Below are 24,030 nucleotides of genomic sequence, written 5' to 3' on the forward strand. Positions count from 1 at the left end.
CTCCAAAAGTCATTACACTGGGTATTAGATTTGAATTTGGGGACCTAAACATTCAGTCTGTAGCAGATAGATAATAGGTATTATACAATTTAATGGAATATAATGTATTATATGGGCTTCCCAGGTAGCACTAGTAGTAAAGAACCTACCTGCCAATGCAAGAGATGTAAGTGACATGGGTTCAACCCCTGGGTCAGGAAGATCCCTTGCAGAAGGAAATGGCAACCCACTTCAGTATTCTTGCCTGGTGAATCCCACGAAAGGAGAATGCTGGTGGGCAATAGTTCATTGGGTCACAAAGAGGCGAATATGATTGAAGCAACAGCATGCATGCTATACATTATTCAATGCATAAAATGATAATATATAATCATGGTGTAGTGATCATATGGATGCTCTGGACATGATCAGCTAGTGTACTGTTGACCAGATGAATTTTTTCTTTGCTGCCTGCCCCTTTACAGTGATGAAGTAACATGATGGGCTGTGAGATTTTGTTGCTTTCCCACTTGAAAGAAGCAAAGATGCTGATAAACTTCTAAGTAGCATGGCTAAATATGTTACTAGGCTGCTTCTTTGTCATTTTACAGTCATTTTAATGAACTTTACTGATATATGGAACCATCAGTTCAGTTCAGTCGCTCAGTCATGTCCAACTCTTTGCAACCCCCATGGACTGCAGCACTCCAGGCTTCCCAGTCCATCACCAACTCCTGGCAATTGCTCAAACTCATGTCCATCGAGTTGGTGATACCATCCAATCATCTCATCTTCTGTCGTCCCCTTTTCCTCCTGCCTTCGATCTTTCAGGGTCTTTTCCAGTGAGTCAGTTCTTCACATGAGGTAGCCAAAGTATTGGAGCTTCAGCTTCAGCATCAGTCCTTCCAATGAATATTCAGGACTGATTTCCTTTAGGATGGACTGGTTGGATCTCCTTGCAGTCCAAGGGGCTCTCAAGAGTCTTCTCCAACACACAGTTCAAAAGCATCAATTCTGCGGCACTCAGCTTTCTTTATAGTCCAACTCTCACAACCATACACGACTACTGGAAAAACTGTAGCTTTGACTAGATGGACCTTTGTCAGCAAAGTAATGTCTCTGCTTTTCAATATGCTGTCTAGGTTGGCCATAGCTGTTCTTCCAAGGAGCAAGCATCTTTTAATTTAATGGCTGCAGTCACCATCTGCAGTGATTTTGGAGCCCAAGAAAATAGAGTCTGTCAATGTTTCCATTGTTTCTCCATCTATTTGCCATGAAATGATGGGACTGGTTGCCATGATCTTAGTTTTTTGAATGTTGAGCTTTAAGCCAGCTTTTTCACTCTCCCTTCCCACTTTCATCAAGAGGTTCTTTAGTTCTTCTTTGCTTTCTGCCATATGGAACCATAGACACACTGAATTTTATTTAAGAAATCATAGGGCTTCCCTGGTGGTTCCAATAGTAAAAAATTTTCCTGCAATTCAAAAGCCCTAGATTCAGTCCCTGGATTGGGAAGATACCCAGGGAAGGGAATGGCAATCCACTCCAGTATTCTTGCTTGGCGAATTCCAAGAACAGAGGAGTCTGGCAGACTACAGTCCATGGGGTCCCAAAGAGTTGGGCACAACTGCATGACTAACACTTTCACTTTCATCCCACAATGTAGAAAAAAATATTTTCTTTATCTCTAGCTTTTCTTTCCCCATTGTATTTTATATTTGTCAAAATACAAAATTTAGAAAAAAATTCCCCCAATTTTTCTATCTCTTTTTCTCCCCATTTATGCAAATTTATTTAACTTCCAAATTCAAAATAGGAAGATGTATCTGAAGATTTTATAATTCCTGATTATCTACATGTATGTTACAGTTATTTTTTATTAAGCAAAATCATCATTTTTTTTCAACTTGCTGTTAGTCAAACTTTTAAAAGAAAATTTGAAGATTTAAAGTCTAATTAAAAATTTATGCTAACTGAATACACATGCAAATAATCATATGAATCTTAAATTGAACTATACATTTTATAGCATACTGAGACCTCTTAATAATCCTGTGCTTATTTAGTAAATATATGAAAACTGGTAGTTTTAGAAATATTTAAAAACAACTCTTAAAATATGTTACACTAATGTAAAAATGACATTTCTGGCACCATATAGTTACATTATAATTATCTTATATTTTCTCTAATATGAAGAGGCTTACGCTATCAAGCTAAATGTTATGAGTTGAAACAAAAGAAAAAGAACATGTACAGTTTTTGAAGAAAATCATAGTGGTTGAAACTACTATCTTCCAATTTTTTTTTTTTTTTTTTTTAGTTTTTATTTTCATAGTGACAGTTTAAAAAGTGAGTATGTATGTGGGATAAATTTCAGAGTAACTAATTTAAATCCCACATGGATGAATTAATGGTATGCTTCTATTTATACAATTAGATTAAATATTGAATTTGTACACAGAGGCCATCAGCCATCATTTTAAGTCAGAGAAATTGCACTTCACTAAACAGAACAGGCCACTTTTATAGCAAAATCTATTATATTTAATTCTATTGGCTTTAGCATACTTTAAGGAAATTCACCAAATATAATAATATTTTAAACTAGAAAATCATATGTAAAATAACTTTATAAGTCTTAAATTATTCAGTATTGCACACATGTTCTAGGTAATTCCATTACCCTCCTAATTAACATCTAGTCTTAATTTAATTGGTGTGTTTGCTTCTTGTTAAAGTTCATTTGTTATTTTTAAAAAAATATATTTACTGGGAACACATAATATATCAGACTGTATTAAGCACTCATGGAAATTATAATTCAGTAAGGGAGTAAAAAATAATAAGGTAAGCAAAAAAGGAATACAGTATTGCCTATTGTGAACAGTTCTAAAAGACAGAAGCAGTAACTGAGTCTGAAAACACTGGAGAGCTTATCCTGATTACAAAACTTAGAGAATACAGGTTAAAGGTTGAAAAAGGTGGAAGACAGAGAGTTCTGGATCCCTTAGACCAAGTAGGTTTTTAAATTTTATTCTGAATAGTTTGAACTTATTAATATCTGAGAGTTGCAGCAGTAATACACTGGTGAAATTTAAAGCCACTGAATATGATAAAAGCAACAACCGGACCCAAATCCAGCTCAACTACTTAGGAGGTGGATTGAATCCACAGTAATATTGCACTGAGACAGGAAAGAAATGTGTTCATTTCAGGACAAGAAAACTATCTTGGTCTCTGATGTACAAAAATCATGAAAAAAAAAAAAGTGAGGTATATAAAGAAACAATAAAACCAATTGATTGATAAAATAGACACTTAAGGAAAGCCCAGATATGGAATTGTGTAATAACTGAGAAATGCGTTCAAATTTCTGGAGGAAAAGGTAGACAATTTGCAAAAATAAAATAAAGAAATTTAACTCAGAAGAAAGTAGTGGAGACAATCTGAAATTAAAGATATAGTCTAAATAGTTGGAAGGAAGAGAAATAAAGAAGAAAAATCAGAGTACACACTTGAAAAATAGAAAATAACAAGATGTTTATATACAACTGTATTCATCGTTACACTAACCCATTTTCATCCATGAACTAAAGTACTTAGTGGTCCAAATGCTCCAGTTAAAAAGTAGAAGTTGTTGAATTAAATTAAAATAAAACTTAATTGGATGCTATCTATAAGAAACTCACATTAAATGTGAAAGCACAGGGAAGTCAATGTGAAGAGACAAACACTTAAAAAAACTGGAGTGGATAAATTAATTTCAGAAAAAAGAGGCTTCAGAGGTAGGAGACAAATTCTGCAGAAAGACAATTCTAAATGAGTATATATCTAAAAACAGAGTTTCAAGGCTTCCGAAGCAAAACCTGATTGAAATGAAATGAAAAATAAAACAAAAAATCTAAAACTATAGTTGGAACCTATACAACATTCTCTCAGTAACTGATGAACCAAGTGAAGAAAAAGTTAGCACAATTATAGAAGATTGAAATAACACTAGATGTTGTTTGAAAATCAATCAATGCAGTTTATTATATCTAAATACAAGCTTATTTTTAAATGTATATGCTAAAAAGACCCAGAATGGCCAAATAATTCTGAAAAAGAACTAATTATACAAATAAAGTATACTTAATGTACTTAATTACATGCTTACTGTGAGTCTGTAATAATCAAAATAATGTGGTTTGAGGGAGAGGGTATCCACACAGGTAAATGAAACAGAATAAATAGTTCATATGTGGACCCCATATACATAGGCCATTCATTGTTACAAAGAGAAAGAGGAATCAATTGAATAAGTCTTTTCGGCAAATGGTGCTATACTAAATGGTGGTCCATAAGCCAATAAAAGAAGAATAAAAATTAGTACTATTTTGACTATTAACACATATCAAGTAAATATTAACTTAAAATGAATAATAAACATAAATGTAGGAGTTAAAACTGTAATTCTTGTGGAAGAAAACATAGAAGAATATTTCTGTGATCATGCAATAAGCAAATATACTTATTTGCTTATAAATAAGACACACACAAAAATCAAAAAAATGATAAATTTAGCTTCATCAAAATTAAAATCTCTGGTTTTGAAAGACGCTGTTAGGCAAATGAATAGCAAAATGCTTACTGAGGGAATATATTTGCAAAATGTGTATTTTATAACATACTTGTATTGGAAATATTTAAAAACCCTTACTAATCAATATGAGATAAAGAACTCACTTTAAAAAATGAAAGAAAGAGTTGATCAAACATTTCATTAAAGCAAAAGTATAAATAGCCAATAAGCATAGGAAAAGATTCTAAGCATATTAGTCAACAGAAAAATGCAAATTAGAACAATATTATGACAATAATCATCAGAACAACAAAAATTAAGACTAACAAGACCATGTCCTGGCAAAAATGTGGAGCAATGTGGTACATTATACATGGTTAGTGGGAGTGCAAAATTGTACAAACACTTTGTAAAATCTTCAGCAATTTCTTAGAAAGCAAGATATGCACTTACCACTCTGACAATCACATTCCTAGGTATAAAATGTGATACTACTTCAAATAAAAAATTAACTACTGATAAATGCAAAACCATGAATGATTCTCTAATGACTAATTCTAAATGAAAGAAGCCAGAAGCAAAACGATACATTATGTATGAGTCCATTTATATGACTTCCTGGAACAGGCAAAATCAAAGCTACAGAAAACAAACTAGTTGTTTTTGGAAGAGACGATTAATTGCCAAATGCCATGAGAGAATTTAAGGAGCTTAAGAAACAGTCTGTAGCTTATTTTGGCAGTAACATGGCTCTATCTATTTACCCAAATTCATAGAACTGTGTACTTTAAAATAGGGAATTTCACTGTATTTAAATTGAACCTAAGTATAACTCAGTTTAAAAAAATCTACCCTTTTGGGCTTCCCTGGTGGTCCATTGGTTAAGAATCTGCTTGCCAATCCAGGGATATGGGTTCAATCACTAGTTCGGGAAGATTTCAAATGCTGCAGAGCAACTAAGTCTACAAGCCACAACTACTGAGCCCATGTGCTGCAACTACTGAAGCCCATGTGCCTAGACCCCATGCTCTGCAACAAGAGAAGCCACCACAATCAGAAGCCCGTGCATTGCAACAAAGATTAGCCCGACTTGTAGCAACTAGAGAAAACCTGTGTGCAGCAATGAAGACCCAGTGCAGCCAAAAATAAATAAATTAATCTAAAAAAAAAAAAAAAAGCCCCCCTTTTATTCTACTGGTCTGTCTACTTGCAACCAACAGTAGCCAAAACCTGGAAGCCACTGTCATTCCTGCTACCTTGAATTTATCTGGTGATGGCTTTGGGATGCGAGGGTAGGGGATGAGGGTCAGTAGTGCAACTCAAAACAGTGTGATCTATGTTGAATAACTGTTGCTTTGAGAGCTTTAAAATTAAAGGCTTTGAGGGCTTTTAATTAAAATTACAGTCCAAGAATCTCTGTACTTAGATTGTAACTCTCTTTAAGAGAAGAACTCATTTTTGTTTGCGTGTTTTATCTTTTTTTTTTTTTTTGGTCTTTCTAAAAATATTCCTATGGATTCATAGAGTAGCATGTGCTTAACAAATGTTTAATTAAATGAATGGAGGAGCATTGTGAATGAATGCATTTAAGAATTATAATCAAGACTGTTAGAAATGAATGTTTCAACAGACGGGTATGGTCTACAAGAGAAAGTTGATTTGAATACTTTAGTGACTGCGTTTCAGTAGTTTTGCTGGGATAGAGAGAGATGCAATTCCACACTCTACTGCAGATTATTTGCAAATGTCTGAGGATGTTTTAGGTTGTAATAATGATTAAGGAGTACCACTGACATTCAATGACTGTGGGCCAGATATCATGTTTTCCTGCAGTGTTTGTGACAGTTCTGTGTAATTAAATATCACGCTGTGTCTTACTTGACTTCAGAATGTCATGTAGGTGAAGCACCTCTTTATAATTATTTTAGCTTAGAGATGATTTCATTTTATACACAAACAGAAAAGCTTTCTGCATAGTTTTAGCCACCATAAGCTTTCCAAGAATGCAAACACCATGTAAGTAGAGAGAAAGTGTAATTTGTTGCATTGGAATTTTACTGAAAAGTATTCACTACTTCAAAAAATATTTTAATGCCATGAATGTTGAGATGCAGTTAAAGTGTCTATGTAAGAATGCATTCATGGTTATTGCATTTACAGTGATACGTTCTGTAAGTGTGAGCATCTGTGATCTTCATCATAATTTCTTGTGGAGTCTTGTCCAACATGTACGTATCAAAATACAATCCTTTTATAAATTATTTTTTCTATTTTCCTTTATACTGTAATTTGGGCTTAAGATAACATATGTAGACAAGCTTAACTTTATACATTTTCTCTTGACCTAAATCTGATGTAGTTGTTGTCGAAGTTGTGTCCAGCTCTTTGAGAACCCATGGACAATAGCTCATTAGGTTCCTCTGTCCATGGGATTTCCCAGGCAAGAATACTGGAGTGGGTTGCCAGTTCCTTCTCCAAGGGATCTTCCCGAACCATGGATCAAACCTGTGTCGGCTGCCGTAGCAGGTAAATCTGATGTAACTGAGAGCAAGCTGTGGGTAATCATTGAGTTATTTAATATTTCTCTTTCCTGTATACGTATAGCACAAGTCCAGTCATCCCACATTTATTATTTTAGTTTTAATATGCTTTAACATATTTTCCCACTTTTATGGTGATATAATTGACAAATACAACTGTGAGGTATGTAAACTATATACATGATGATTTGATATATGTATACATTGTGAAAAGGACCCCTCCCCATCAAGTTAATTAACAGATCCATGACCTTACATATTTCCTTTTTCTGTGTGAGAATATTTAAGTTCTATTCTCTTAACAAATTTCACTTATACAATATAATATTAGCAGCTATAGTCTCCAATTATACACTAGATTTCTGACCTTATCCATATTGTAACTGAAAGTTTGTGCTTTTATCTCTTATTTTAATTTTTAATTTGAAATAGTCTCCATCCACATCAAGCATGTTATTTGTGGTATTTAACTGTAAAAATGGTAAATAGCTTTTATTTCCAATATTCTGGGAGGTGGGTCATAGAGGATCCTGCTGTGAGGTATGTCAGAGAGTGTTTTGCCTATGTTCTCCTCTAGGAGTTTTATAGTTTCTGGTCTTACGTTGAGATCTTTAATCCATTTTGAGTTTATTTTTGTGTATGGTGTTAGAAAGTGTTCTAGTTTCATTCTTTTACAAGTGGTTGACCAGATTTCCCAGCACCACTTGTTAAAGAGATTGTCTTTAATCCATTGTATATTCTTGCCTCCTTTGTCAAAGATAAGGTGTCCATATGTGCGTGGACTTATCTCTGGGCTTTCTATTTTGTTCCATTGATCAATATTTCTGTCTTTGTGCCAGTACCATACTGTCTTGATAACTGTGGCTTTGTAGTAGAGCCTGAAGTCAGGTAGGTTGATTCCTCCAATTCCATTTCTCAAGATCACTTTGGCTATTCGAGGTTTTTTGTATTTCCATACAAATTGTGAAATTATTTGTTCTAGCTCTGTGAAGAATACTGTTGGTAGCTTGATAGGGATTGCATGAATCTATAAAAGCAAAAATAAACAAATGGGACCTAATTAACCTTAAAAGCTTCTGCACATCAAAGGAAACTATTAGCAAGGTGAAAAGACAGCCTTCAGAATGGGAGAAAATAATAGCAAATGAAGCAACTGACAAACAACTAATCCCAAAATATACAAGCAACTCCTACAGCTCAACTCCAGAAAAATAAATGACCCAATCAAAAAATGGGCCAAAGAACTAAATAGACATTTCTCCAAAGAAGACATACAGATGGCTAACAAACACATGAAAAGATGCTCAAAATCACTCATTATCAGAGAAATGCACATCAAAACCACTATGAGGTACCATTTCACACCAGTCAGAATGGCTGCGATCCAAAAGTCTACAAATAATAAATGCTGGAGAGGGTGTGGAGAAAAGGGAACCCTCTTACACTGTTGGTGGGAATGCAAACTAGTACAGCCACTATGGAGAACAGTGTGGAGATTCCTTAAAAAACTGGAACTAGAACTGCCTTATGATCCAGCAATCCCACTGCTGGGCATACACACTGAGGAAACCAGAAGGGAAAGAGACACGTGTACCCCAATGTTCATCACAGCACTGTTTATAATAGCCAGGACATGGAAGCAACCTAGATGTCCATCAGCAGATGAATGGATAAGAAAGCTATGGTACATATACACAATGGAGTATTACTCAGTCATTAAAAAGAATACATTTGAATCAGTTCTAATGAGGTGGATGAAACTGGAGCCTATTATACAGAGTGAAGTAAGCCAGAAAGAAAAACACCAATATAGTATACTAATGCATATATATGGAATTTAGAAAGATGGTAACAATAACCCTTAGTACAAGACAGCAAAAGAGACACTGATGTATAGAACAGTCTTATGGACTCTGTGGGAGAGGGAGAGGGTGGGAAGATTTGGGAGAATGGCATTGAAACATGTAAAATATCATGTATGAAACGAGATGCCAGTCCAGGTTCGATGCACGATACTGGATGCTTGGGGCTAGAGTACTGGGACGACCCAGAGGGATGGTATGGGGAGGGAGGAGGGAGGAGGGTTCAGGATGGGGAACACATGTATACCTGTGGTGGATTCATTTTGATATTTGGCAAAACTAATACAATTATGTAAAGTTTAAAAATAAAATAAAATTTTAAAAAAATGGTAAATAGCAAGAAGAGCACTTTTCTAAAGAAATTAAGCCACACTCTTCAAGTAATTATGATTTATAATTCAGATGACATTAAATATATTATAATATTTAATGTCTATAATTCAACAGTAGGAAAGTCTTCTGAGTCAGGTAATATAAGAAAGAAAAATGATGATAAAGGAAAAACATGAAAAAAAGATTTAGCGTAGAAGAAATCAAGCAGATTAGCTATTGATCAAGTATAGTGTTAATAGAACGTAATGAATAATAGAGGAATAAAGCAATATGTGAGTGCAAAGTTGCTTCAGTCATGTCTGACTCTTTGTGACCCTGTTTGTATAGCCTGCTAAGGGTTCTCAGTCCATGGGATTCCCGAGGCAAGGGCACTGGAGTGGGTTGCCATGTACTCCTCCAGAGGATCTTCCCCATCCTGGGATTAAACCTGCATCTCGGGAGGCGGTCCTAAGATGGCAGAGGAATAAGACAGGGAGACCACTTTCTCCCCCACAAATTCATCAAAAGAACATTTTAACGCTGAGTAAATTCCCCCAAAACAACTTCTGAATGCTGGCAGAAGACATCAGGCACCCAGAAAAGCAGCTCATTGTCTTTGAAAGGAGGTAGGAAAAAATATAAAAGACAAAAAGAAAGACAAAAGAAGTAGGGATGGAGCTCTGTCCTGGGAAGGGAGTCTTAAAAAGAGAGAAGTTTACAAACACCAGGAAACACTCTCACTGCTGAGTCTGTGACGAGCCTTGGAAGCACAGAGGGCAACATAACAGGGAGGAAAAATAAATAAATAATTAAAACCCACATATTACAAGCCCAACAGTAACTCCCCCAGTGGAGAAGCAGCACAGATGCCTGCAACCGCCATTAGCAAGCAGGGGCTGGGCAGGGAGGCGCGGGCTGCACTGCTTAGAGTAAGGATCTGGCCTGAATGCCCCGAGCGCAATCTGAGAGAACTAACTTGGGCTAGCAAACCAGACTGTGGGATAACTACCACGCGAAAAGCCAGCCCTAACCTAAGACAGAGGAGGTGATGGCACCCCACTCCAGTACTCTTGCCTGGAAAATCCCATGGACGGAGGAGCCTGGTGGGCTGCAGTCCATGGGGTTGCTAAGAGTCGGAGACGACTGAGCGACTTCACTTTCACTTTTCATTTCCACGCATTGGAGAAGGAAATGGCAACCCACTCCAGTGTTCTTGCCTGGAGAATCCCAGGGACAGAGGAGCCTGGTGGGCTGCTGTCTATAGGGTTGCACAGAGTCAGACACGACTGAAGCGACTTAGCAGCAGCAACCTAAGACACCACCAGGCCCGCACACAGAACAAAGGACTGAACAGAGATAGCCGGCTGCAGACCATCCCCCTCCCGTGACAGGCAGCCAGAGCCAGAAGGGGGCAATCGCAGCCCCAGAGAGGCATTGTCCACCAAACTGCAAGCAGGCTTCAGGCTTCTTTGCTAACTAAGACTTCTTGGAGTTCTGGACGGTCAACATCCACCTGAGAAGGTGTGCTGGTTTTACACCCAGAAAACTGAGCAGCAGGGACGGGGAAGGCAATAAGTTGCAGCGACCGCACTCGCCAAACACCCCATTACCTGAGCTGCTCGGACCTGGGAAGGGCACCAAATGCAGGCCCAACGGAGTCTGTGCCTCTGAGGACTATCCGAGTGCCTGAACCTGAGCGTCTTAGACCTGGGAGGTGCATGCAGCCCAGGGCCAGCCTTGGATGGTTCCTGGTGGAGCAACCTAGAGCCTGAGCAGTGTGGGCAGGGAGAGTACATGAGCCGTGAGTGGGGCAGGCCCAGTGTGGCTGAGGAACTGCGAGCACACGCCAGTGTTATTTGTTTGCAGCGCCCCTCCCTCCCTACAGCACGACTGAACAAGTGAGCCTTAAAAAAGTGTCCACTCCCCCCCTCGCTTTGTGTCAGGGCGGAAATTAGACACTGAAGAGACCAGCAAACAAAAGAAGCTAAAACAGAGGGAACCGCCTTGGAAGTGACAGGTACAACAGATTAAAACTCTGTTGTTAGTACCGACTGCATAGGAAGGGGCCTATAGATCTTGAGAAACATAAGCGGACCAAGGAACTATCCAAAAATGAACTGACCCCACACTGCCTACAACAACACCAAAGAAAGTCCTAGATACATTTACTATTTTTACAATCATTCTTTTTTTTTTTTAATTTTAAGTCCTCTATTACTCCTTTAATTTTCACTTTTATAACCTACTATTACTTTGCAAAAAAAAAAGACCCTATTTTTTAAAAGCAAACTTCATATATATATATTTTTAATAAATTTTGTGACTTTGTGTGTTTTTTTTTTCCTTTTTTTCTTCATTTCTTTAACAGTGTATTTTTGAAATTCCAAACTCTACTCTAGATTTTTAATCTTTGCTTTTTGGTATTTGTTATCAATTTTGTGTACATTTAAGAACCCAATCTTCAGTACCCATTTTTACTTGGGAGCGAGATTACTGGCTTGACTGCTCTCTCCCACTTTGGACTCTCCTTTTTCTCCACTAGGTCGCTTGTGTCTCCTCCCTACCCCCTCTCTTCTCTACCCAAATCTGTGAATTTCTGTGTGTTTCAGATGGTGGAGAACACTTAGGGAACTGATTACTGGCTGGATCTGTCTCCCTCCTTTTGATTCCCCCCTTTTATCCTCCTGGCCATCTCTGTCTACTTCCTCCCTCTTCTCTTCTCTGTATAACTCCATAAACATCTCTGAGTGGTCCAGTTGTGGAGTGCACATAAGGAAGTGATTACTGGCTAGCTTGCTCCCTACTCTTTTGATTCCACCTGATCTCATTCGGGTCACCTCTAACTCCTACCTCCCTCTTCTCTTCTCCATGTAACTCTGTGAACCTCTCTGGGTGTCCCTTACTGTGGAGAAGCTTTTCATCTTTAACCTAGATATTTTACCAACAGTGCTGTATAGAAGGAGAAGTCTTGAGACTACTGTAAAAATAAGACTGAAAACCAGAAGCAGGAGGCTTAAGTCCAAACCCTGAGAACACCAGAGAACTCCCTGACTCCAGGGGAAGGAGCTCATCAAACGCCTCCATACCTACACTGAAACCAAACACCACCCAAGAGCCAACAAGTTCCAGAGCAAGACATACCATGCAAATTCTCTAGCAACACAGGAACACAGCCCTGAGCTCCAATATATAGGCTGCCCAAAGTTACTCCAAACCCATTGACATCTCATAACTCATTACTGGACACTTCATTGCACTCCAGAGAGAAGAAATCCAGCTCCACCCACCAGAACACCAACACAAGCTTCCCTAACCAAGAAACCTTGACAAGCCCACCCACAGTGAGGAAACTCCACAATAAAGAGAACTCCACAAACTGCCAGAATACAGAAAGGTCACTCCAAACTCAGCAATATAAACAAGATGAAGAGACAGAGGAATACCCAGCAGGTAAAGTAACAGGATAAATGCCCACCAAACCAAACGAAAGAGGAAGAGATAGGGATTCTACCTGATAAAGATTTCCTAATAATGATAGTGAAAATGATCCAAAATCTTGAAATCAAAATGGAATCACAGATAAATAGCCTGGCACAAAGATTGAGAAGATGCAGGAAAGGTTAACAAGTAACTAGAAAATTTTAAAAAGAGTCAATATATAATGAATAATGCAATAAATGAGATCAAAAACACTATGGAGGCAACAAATAGTAGATTAACAGAGGCAGAAGATAGGATTAGTGAATTAGAAGATCAGATCAGATCAGATCAGATGTCTGACTCATGAATCTCAGCACGCCAGGCCTCCCTGTTCATCACCAACTCCCGGAGTTCACTGAGACTCACGTCCATCGAGTCAGTGATGCCATCCAGCCATCTCATCCTCTGTCGTCCCCTTCTCCTCCTGCCCCCAATCCCTCCCAGCATCAGAGTCTTTTCCAATGAGTCAACTCTTCGCATGAGGTGGCCAAAGTACTGGAGTTTCAGCTTTAGCATCATTCCTTCCAAAGAAATCCCAGGGCTGATCTCCTTCAGAATGGACTGGTTGGATCTCCTTGCAGTCCAAAAGACTCTCAAGAGTCTTCTCCAACACCACAGTTCAAAAGCATCAATTCTTCGGCGCTCAGCCTTCTTCACAGTCCAACTCTCACATCCATACATGACCACAGGAAAAACCAAAGCCTTGACTAGACTAACTTTTGTTGGCAAAGTAATGTCTCTGCTTTTGAATATGCTATCTAGGTTAGTCATAACTTTCCTTCCAAGGAGTAAGCGTCTTTTAATTTCATGGCTACAGTCACCATCTGTAGTGATTTTGGAGCCCCCCAAAATAAAGTCTGACACTGTATCCACTGTTTCCCCATCTATTTCCCATGAAGTGATGGGAACGGATGCCATGATCTTCATTTTCTGAATGTTGAGCTTTAAGCCAACTTTTTCACTCTCCACTTTCACTTTCATCAAGAGGTTTTTTAGTTCCTCTTCACTTTCTGCCATAAGGGTGGTGTCATCTGCATATCTGAGGTTATTGATGTTTCTCCCGGCAATCTTGATTCCAGCTTGTGTTTCTTCCAGTCCAGCGTTTCTCATGACGTACTCTGCATAGAAGTTAAATAAACAGGGTGACAATATATAGCCTTGACAAACACCTTTTCCTATTTGGAACCAGTCTGTTGTTCCATGTCCAGTTCTAACTGTTGCTTCCTGACCTGCATACAAATTTCTCAAGAGGTAGGTCAGGAGGTCTGGTATTCCCATCTCTTTCAGAATTTTCCACAGTTTATTTTGATCCACACAGTCAAAGGCTTTGGCATAGTCAATAAAGCAGAAATAGATGTTTTTCTGGAACTCTCTTGCTTTTTCGATGATCCAGCAGATGTTGGCAATTTGATCTCTGGTTCCTCTGCCTTTTCTAAAACGAGCTTGAACATCACGAAGTAGACGGTTCACATATTGCTGAAGCCTGGCTTGGAGAATTTTGAGCATTACTTTACTAGCGTATGATATGAGTGCAATTGTGCGGTAGTTTGAGCATTCTTTGGCATTGCCTTACTTTGGGATTGGAATGAAAACTTACCTTTTCCAATCCTGTGGCCACTGCTGAGTTTTCCAAATTTGCTGGCATATTGAGTGCAGCACTTTCACAGTATCATCTTTCAGGATTTGAAATAGCTCAACTGGAATTCCTTCACCTCCACTAGCTTTGTTTGTAGTGATGCTTTCTAAGGCCCACTTGACTTCACATTCCAGGATGTCTGGCTCTAGGTCAGTGATCACACCATCGTGATTTTCTGGGTCATGAAGATCTTTTTTGTACAGTTCTTCTGTGTATTCTTGCCATCTCTTCTTAATAGCTTCTGCTTCTGTTAGGTCCATACCATTTCTGTCCTTTATTGAGCCCATCTTTGCATGAAATGTTCCTTTGGTATCTCTGATTTTCTTGAAGAGATCCCTAGTCTTTCCCATTCTGTCGTTTTCCTCTATTTCTTTGCATTGATCACTGAAGAAGGCTTTCTTATCTCTTCTTGCTATTCGTTGGAACTCTGCATTCAGATGCTTATATCTTTCCTTTTCTCCTTTGCTTTTCGCTTCTCTTCCTTTCACAGCTATTTGTAAGGCCTCCCCAGACACCCATTTTTCTTTTTTTGCATTTCTTTTCCATGGGGATGGTCTTGATCCCTGTCTCCTGTACAATGTCACGAACCTCATTCCATAGTTCATCAGGCACTCTATTTGTCAGATCTAGGCCCTTAAATCTATTTCTCACTCCCACTGTATAATCATAAGGGCTTTGATTTAGGTCATACCTGAATTGTCTAGTGGTTTTCCCTACTTTCTTCAATTTAAGTCTGAATTTGGCAATAAGGAGTTCATGGTCTGAGCCACAGTCAGCTCCTGGTCTTGTTTTTGCTGACTGTATAGAGCTTGTCCATCTTTGGTTGCAAAGAATATAATCAATCTGATTTCGGTGTTGACCATCTGATGATGTCCATGTATAGAGTCTTCTCTTGTGTTGTTGGAAGAGGGTGTTTGCTATGACCAGTCCATTTTCTTGGCAAAACTCTATTAGTCTTTGCCCTGCTTCATTCCGTATTCCATGGCCAAATTTGCCTGTAACTCCAGGTGTTTCTTGACTTCCTACTTTTGCATTCCAGTCCCCTATAATGAAAAGGACATTTTTTGGGTGTTAGTTCTAAAAGGTCTTGTAGATCTTCATAGAACTGTTCAACTTCAGTTCTTCAGTGTTACTGGTATGGCATAGACTTGGATTACTGTGATATTGAATGGTTTGCCTTGGAAATGAACAGAGATCATTCTGTCGTTTTTGAGATTGCATCTAAGTACTGCCTTTCGGACTCTTTTGTTGACCATGATGGCTACTCCATTTCTTCTGAGGGATTCCTGCCTGCAGTAGTAGATATAATGGTCATCTGAGTTAAATTCACCAATTCCAGTCCATTTTAGTTCACTGATTCCTAGAATGTCGACATTCATTCTTGCCATCTCTTGTTTGACCACTTCCAATTTGCCTTGAATCATGGACCTGACATTCCAGGTTCCTATGCAATATTGCTCTTTACAGCATTGGACCTTGCTTCTATCACCAGTCACATCCACAGCTGGATTCTTTTTGCTTTGGCTGCATCCCTTCATTCTTTCTGAAATTATTTCTCCACTGATCTCCAGTAGCATATTGGGCCCCTACTGACCTGGGGAGTTTCTCTTTCAGTATCCTATCATTTTGCCTTTTCCTAATGTTCATGGGGTTCTCAAGGCAAGAATAGTGACGTGGTTTGCCATTCCCTTCTCCAGTGAACCACATTCTGTCAGGTCTCTCCACCATGACCCGCCTGTCTTGGGTTGCCCCACGGGCATGGCTTAGTTTCATTGTCGCTGCTGCCTGCGCTTTGGCGCTCCCGTCACAGCCGCCTGAGGTCAGGGGCAGTGATGAGAGGAGTTACCTCGGTCCGAGGTCAGGGGCGGTGGCCGGGAGGAGATACCCCATGCCCCAAGCCCGAGGCCGGGACCGCAGTCTGGAGGACCAACCCTAGGTCCAAGGAGCTGTGGCTGCGTGGGCGCAGGAGAGCCTAGAGGAGCTATCCCATGTTGAAGGTCAAGAAGGGAGGCGTTGAGGAGATACCCCTCGTCCAAGGTAAGGAGCAATGGCTGCGCTTTGCTGGAGCAGCCGTGAAGAGATACCCCAATCCCAAGGTAAGAGAAACCCAAGTAAGACAGTAGGTGTTGCAAGTGGGCATCAGAGGGCAAACACACTGCAACCATACTCACAGAAAACTAGTCAATCTAATCACACTAGGACCACAGCCTTGTCTAACTCAATGAATTAGAAGATAGAATGGTAAAAATAATAAATGAATCAGAGAGGAAAAAAGAAAAATGAATTAAAAGAAGTGAGGACAATCAGAGACCTCCAGGACAATATTGAACACTACAACATTCAAATCATAGGAGTCCCAGAAGAAGAAGACAAAAAGAAAGACCATGAGAAAATACTTGAGGAGATAATAGTTGAAAACTTCCCCAAAAAATGGGGAAGGAAATAATCACCCAAGGCCAAGAAACCCAGAGAGTCCCAAACAGGATAAACCCAAGGCAAAACACCCCAAGACACATATTAATCAAATTAACAAAGATCAAACACAAAGAACAAATATTAAAAGCAGCAAGGGAAAAATGACAAATATCACACAAGGGAATTCCCATAAGGGTAACAGCTTATCTTTCAATAGAAACTCTTCAAGCCAGGAGGGAATGGCAAAACATACTTAAAGTGATGAAAGAAAATAACCTACAGCCCAGATTATTGTAGCCAGCAAGGATCTCATTCAAATATGAAGGAGAAATCAAAAGCTTTACAGACAAGCAAAAGCTGAAAGAATTCAGCACCACCAAACCAGCTCTCCAACAAATGCTAAAGGATATTCTCTAGACAGGAAACACAAAAAGAGTGTATAAACTCAAACCCAAAACAATAAAGCAAATGGCAACGGGATCATACTTATCAATAATTACCTTAAACGTAAATGGTTTGAATGCCCCAACCAAAAGACAAAGACAGGCTGAATGGATACAAAAGGAGACCCCTATATATGTTGTCTACAAGAGACCCACCTCAAAACAGGGGACACATACAGACTGAAAGTGAAGGGCTGGAAAAAGATTTTCCATGCAAATAGAGACCAAAAGAAAGCAGGAGTAGCAATACTCATATCAGATAAAATAGACTTTAAATCAAAGGCTGTGAAAAGAGACCGAGAAGGACACTACATAATGATCAAAGGATCAATCCAAGAAGAAGATATAACAATTATAAATATATATGCACCCAACATAGGAGCACCGCAATATGTAAGACAAATGCTAACAAGTATGAAAGGGGAAATTAACAACACAATAATTGTGGGAGACTTTAATACTCACTCACACCTATGGATAGATCAACTAAACAGAAAATTAACAAGGAAACACAAACTTTAAACGATACAACAGACCAGTTAGACCTAATTGATATCTATAGGACATTTCACCCCAAAACAATGAATTTCACCTTTTTCTCAAGTGCACACGGAACCTTCTCCAGGATAGATCACATCCTGGGCCATAAATCTAGTCTTGGTAAATTCAAAAAAACTGAAAGCATTCCAAGCATCTTTTCTGACCACAATGCAGTAAGATTAGATCCCAATGACAGGAGAAAAACTATTAAAACTTTCAACATATGGAGGCTGAACAACACGCTGCTGAATAACCAACAAATCACAGAAGAAATAAAAAAAAGAAATCAAAATATGCATAGAAACGAATGAAAATGAAAACACAACAACCCAAAACCTGTGGGACACTGTAAAAGCAGTGCTGAGGGGAAAGTTCATAGCAATATAGGCATACCTCAAGAAACAAGAAAAAAGTCAAATAAATAACCTAACTCTACACCTAAAGCAACTAGAACAGGAAGAAATGAAGAACCCCAGGGTTAGTAGAAGGAAAGAAATCTTAAAAATCAGGGCAGAAATAAATGCAAAAGAAACAAAAGAGACCATAGCAAAAATCAACAAAGCCAAAAGCTGGTTCTTTGAAAGGATAAATAAAATTGACAAACCATTAGCCAGACTCATCAAGAAACAAAGGGGGAAAAATCAAATCAATAAAATTAGAAATGAAAATGGAGAGATCACAACAGACAACACAGAAATACAAAGGATCATAAGAGACTACTATCAGGAATTACATGCCAATAAAATGGACAACGTGGAAGAAATGGACAAATACTTAGAAAAGTACAACTTTCCAAAACTGGGCCAGGAAGAAATAGAAAATCTTAACAGACCCATCACAAGCACGGAAATTGAAACTGTAATCAGAAATCTTCCAGCAAACAAAAGCCCAGGTCCAGATGGCTTTACAGCTGAATTCTACCAAAAATTTAAAGAAGAGCTAACACCTATCCTACTCAAACTTTTCCAGAAAATTGCAGAGGAAGGTAAACTTCCAAACTCATTCTATGAGGCCACCATCACCCTTATAACAAAACCTGACAAAGATGCCACAAAAAAAGAAAACTACAGGCCAATATCACTGATGAACATAGATGCAAAAAATCCTTAACAAAATTCTAGCAATCAGTATCCAACAACACATTAAAAAGATCATACACCATGACCAAGTGGGCTTTATCCCAGGGATGCAAAGATTCTTCACTATCTGTGAATCAATCAATGTAATACATGACATTAACAAATTGAAAAATAAAAGCCATATGATTATCTCAATAGATGCAGAGAAAGCCTTTGACAAAATTAACATCCATCTATGATAAAAACTCTCCAGAAAGCAGAAATAGAAGGAACATACCTCGACATAATAAAAGCTATATATGACAAACCCACAGCAAACATTATCCTCAATGGTGAAAAATTGAAAGCATTTCCCCTAAAGTCAGGAACAAGACAAGGGTGCCCACTCTCACCATTAATATTCAATATAGTTTTGGAAGTTTTGGCCACAGCAATAAGAGCAGAAAAAGAAATAAAAGGAATCCAAATTGGAAAAGAAGAAGTAAAACTCTCACTGTTTGTAGATGACATGATCCTCTACATAGAAAACCCTAAAGACTCCACCAGAAAATTACTAGAGCTAATCAACGAATATAGTAAAGTTGCAGGATATAAAATCAAAACAGAAATCCCTTGCATTCCTATACACTAATAATGAGAAAATAGAAAGAGAAATTAAGGAAACAATTCCATTCACCATTGCAACGAAAAGAATAAAATACTTAGGAATATATCTACCTAAAGAAACAAAAGACCTATATATAGAAAACTATAAAACACTGGTGAAAGAAATCAAAGAGGACACTAATAGATGGAGAAATATACCATGTTCATGGATAAGAAGAATCAATATAGTGAAAATGAGTATACTACCCAAAGCAATTTATAGATTCAATGCAATCCCTATTAAGCTACCAACAGTATTCTTCACAGAGCTAGAACAAATAATTTCACAATTTGTATGGAAATACAAAAAACCTCGAAGCCAAAGCTATCTTGAGAAAGAAGAATGGAACTGGAGGAATCAACCTACCTGACTTCAGGCTCTACTACAAAGCCATAGTCATCAGGACAGTATGGTACTGGCACAAAGACAGAAATATAGATCAATGGAACAAAATAGAAAGCCCAGAGATAAATCCACACACCTATGGACATCTTATCTTTGACAAGGGAGGCAAGAATATACAATGGATTAAAGACAATCTCTTTAACAAGTGGTGCTGGGAAATCTGGTCAACCACTTGTAAAAGAATGAAACTAGAACACTTTCTAACACCATACACAAAAATAAACTCAAAATGGATTAAAGATCTCAACATAAGACCAGAAACTATAAAACTCCTAGAGGAGAACATAAGCAAAACACTCTCCGCCATACATCACAGCAGGATCCTCTATGACCCACCTCCCAGAATATTGGAAATAAAAGCAAAAATATACAAATGGGATCTAATTAACCTTAAAAGCTTTACACCATAAAGGGAACTATCAGCAAGGTGAAAAGACAGCGTTCAGAATGGGAGAAAATAATAGCAAATGAAGCAACAGACAAACAACTAATCTCAAAAATATACAAGCAACTCCTACAGCTCAACTCCAGAAAAATAAATGACCCAATCAAAAAATGGGCCAAAGACCTAAATAGACATTTCTCCAAAGAAGACATACAGATGGCTAACAAACACATGAAAAGATGCTCAAAATCACTCATTATCAGAGAAATGCACATCAAAACCACAATGAGGTATCATTTCATGCCAGTCAGAATGGCTGCGATCCAAAAGTCTACAAGCAATAAATGCTGGAAAGGGTGTGGAGAAAAGGGAACCCTCTTACACTGTTGGTGGGAATGCAAACTAGTACAGCCACTATGGAGAACAGTGTGGAGATTCCTTAAAAAACTGGAACTAGAACTGCCTTATGACCCAGCAATCCCATTGCTGGGCATACACACCGAGGAAACCAGAATTGAAAGAGACACATGTACACCAATGTTCATCGCAGCACTGTTTATAATAGCCAGGACATGGAAGCATCCTAGATGTCCATCAGCAGACGAATGGATAAGAAAGCTGTGGTATTTCTACACAATGGAGTATTACGCAGCCATTAAAAAGAATACATTTGAATCAGTTCTAATGAGGTGGATGAAACTGGAGCCTATTGTACAGAGTGAAGTAAGCCAGAAAGAAAAACACCAATACAGTATGCTGCTGCTGCTGCTAAGTCGCTTCAGTCGTGTCCGACTCTGTGCGACCCCATAGACGGCAGCCCACCAGGCTCCCCCGTCCCTGGGATTCTCCAGGCAAGAACACTGGAGTGGGTTGCCATTTCCTTCTCCAATGCATGAAAGTGAAAAGTGAAAGTGAAGTCGCTCAGTCTTGTCTGACTCCTAGCGACCCCATTGACTGCAGCCTACCAGGCTCCTCCGTCCATGGGATTTTCTAGGCAAGAGTACTGGAGTGGGGTGGCATCGCCTTCTAATGCATATATATGGAATTTAGAAAGATGGTAATGATAACCCTGTATGTGAGACAGCAAAAGAGACACAGATGTATAGAACAGTCTTTTGGACTCTGTGGGAGAGGGAAAAAGTGGGATGATTTGGGAGAATGGCATTGAAACTTGTATAATATCATATATGAAACAAATCGCCAGTCCAGATTCAATACATGATAGTGGATGCTTGGGGCTCGTCCACTGAGACGACCCAGAGGGATGGTAGGGGAAGGAGGAGGGAGGGGGGTTCAGGATGGGGAACACGTGTATGCCTGTGGTGGATTCATGTTGATGTATGGCAAAACCAATACAATATTGTAAAGTAGTTAACCTCCAATTAAAATAAATAAATGTATATTAAAAAAAAAAAAACCTGCATCTCTTATGTCTCCTATATTGGCAGGTGGGTTCCTTACCACTAGCACCACTTGGGAAGCCCTAGTAGAGAACCACCTAAGATAAATTTCAAACTTTCAACTAAATAAAAGTCCTTCTTTATATAATTTTTCCTTTGTTTTTTAAAATCATTTTGCTATCTGTTGTGGACTAAACTGTTTGTCTTCAGAATTATTTTTTGAAATCCTAACCTCAAATGTGATTGTATTTGAGGATAGGGCTTTTAGGAGATAATTAAGTTTAAATGAGCTTATAAGAATGATGTCCTTATCCCATTGGGCTGGTGTCTTTTAAGAAGACTCAGAGATTCCAAGTCTCTCCCTGTCTGCCCACACAGAGAAAATGCCATGTGAGATAACAGCAGGAAGGCAACTGTCAGTAAGCGATAAAGAGTGTCCTCATTAGGAAACAAACTCTTTAGCATCTTGATCTTGGACTTCAAAAGTGCAGAAGTCTGAGAAAATAAATTTCTGTTGCTTACACCACCCTGTCAATGGTATTTTGCTAAGGCATCCCTAGCAGACCAATATACTACCTATTGTTCCCACTAACCATTTTTAACTTACAGGACAGAGCTTACTGTCCCTTTTACTTAGTCATATATTCCCAGACATATTCTCTATATTAGATATTATTTAAGTTACTAGGGGTATAGCAGTGTACTATACCTATAAAAATTTCAACCTCATAGAACTTACACTCTAGTAGGAACGAGAAAAGAAAATAGATCAATAATTTCACAATTACAGAATCAATTAATTGCTAAGACAATCATGACAAACAGCAAGATGGAAGTAATTGTAGGGATTGGTACTCTGAAGAGTCAGAGAGTCCTTTCTGAGAAGACAACTGGATAGAAACATGAATGAAGGGAGCAAGATGACCATGTGACTGTGGAGTGGAAGAGGATACATAGCAAGTGCAAAAGCCTCAAGGCAGTAATAGGCTTGGCATAGCAGAAGAATCATCCAAAGGCTGGAGTCTTGACCTCTATGAGCAAGTGAGAGAGTAAGAAGGGAGAGTTTCAGGCTTTGGTAAGAACTTCGAGGAGAGTGTTGGAAGATGCATGAGTATGGTCTGTTAGAATTTTAAAGGGATATTTGGACAACGATTTGAATAATTGAATTTAAGGAGAATGAAGGAAAAAACAGGCTATTATTAATAAGAAACACTCACCTTTAAGTTTTCATTCTTAATTTTTCAACAGTACCCTGTGACAGCTAGCTTGTCAAAGGTTGCAGTTGAAGAATAAGAAGAAATAAGAAGAAAAACAGACAGCATGGATTAATTCTCAAGTTAATATAAACTCTTTTCCAGGAGTTGGATGAAATGAATTGTCCCATAGACAATTTTACTTCAATCCCTCGAAGATTTAGGGAGGCCAGCCTCAAAAGAATGATGAAATTATATCTATATTCTGCTAAGGTACTGTGATTATAAAATCAGTAGTTGTATGTATCCATTTAAAAAATACAGCTGCATATTTCAATAGACTTTGGTTATTCATGGGAAAAAGTTATATAAGTTTATTAGCAATTTTTACAGTCATATGAAATGCAATCAACTGACTTAGGCTAATATCAAATAAATTTAATCTTGGAAAACAAATGAAATAGCATCCTGTTTTACAAACAACTAGGAAGAAATAGTATCTTTCATATGCCATATAGTAAACATTAAATTTTTATGTGCATGTGTTGTATGTGTGTATATGTGTGTGATTTTAAAGGAATTTCTTTCATATACTGAAAAGAAATATTTGCATTCGTGTGATCTGGAATATTGGAGAAGGAAATAGCAAACCACTCCAGTATTCTTGCGAGGAAAATCAGATGAACAGAGGAACCTGGCAGGCTATAGTCCATAGGGTTATACATGACTGAAAGACTAAACAAAAACAACAACCTAGAATATATACTACTGAAGTAACTGTTAGTCAATTAAATGTCATGAATCATAGTCATTTCTATGGCTGTATTGTATTCAACTGCTAGAAAATTGTGTCTAAATGACACAATAATGTCAATATTTCCAAAATCAAGTCCATTGCTATTCCTTAAAAATCTGCTCATTAATTGTCTTGATAGCTCATATTTTGACAGGCCAAAAATTATGAGAAATATAGTATTTTATTAATAATAATAGTCAATATTCTTTCTGGCTTGGCCTGAATCTACCAAATTTTCCTGAATTATATTCAACCTCTAAGCATTGTTCACATGTACTACAATATGTAAGTATGTTTCTTTCCTCTTTTCCTACCATCATTACTCACATGCACCACTCTTGTTTCTGATGTAAAA

This window comes from Bos mutus, chromosome 28 (assembly GCF_027580195.1).
Source record: "Bos mutus isolate GX-2022 chromosome 28, NWIPB_WYAK_1.1, whole genome shotgun sequence".
Classification (NCBI taxonomy): domain Eukaryota; kingdom Metazoa; phylum Chordata; class Mammalia; order Artiodactyla; family Bovidae; genus Bos; species Bos mutus.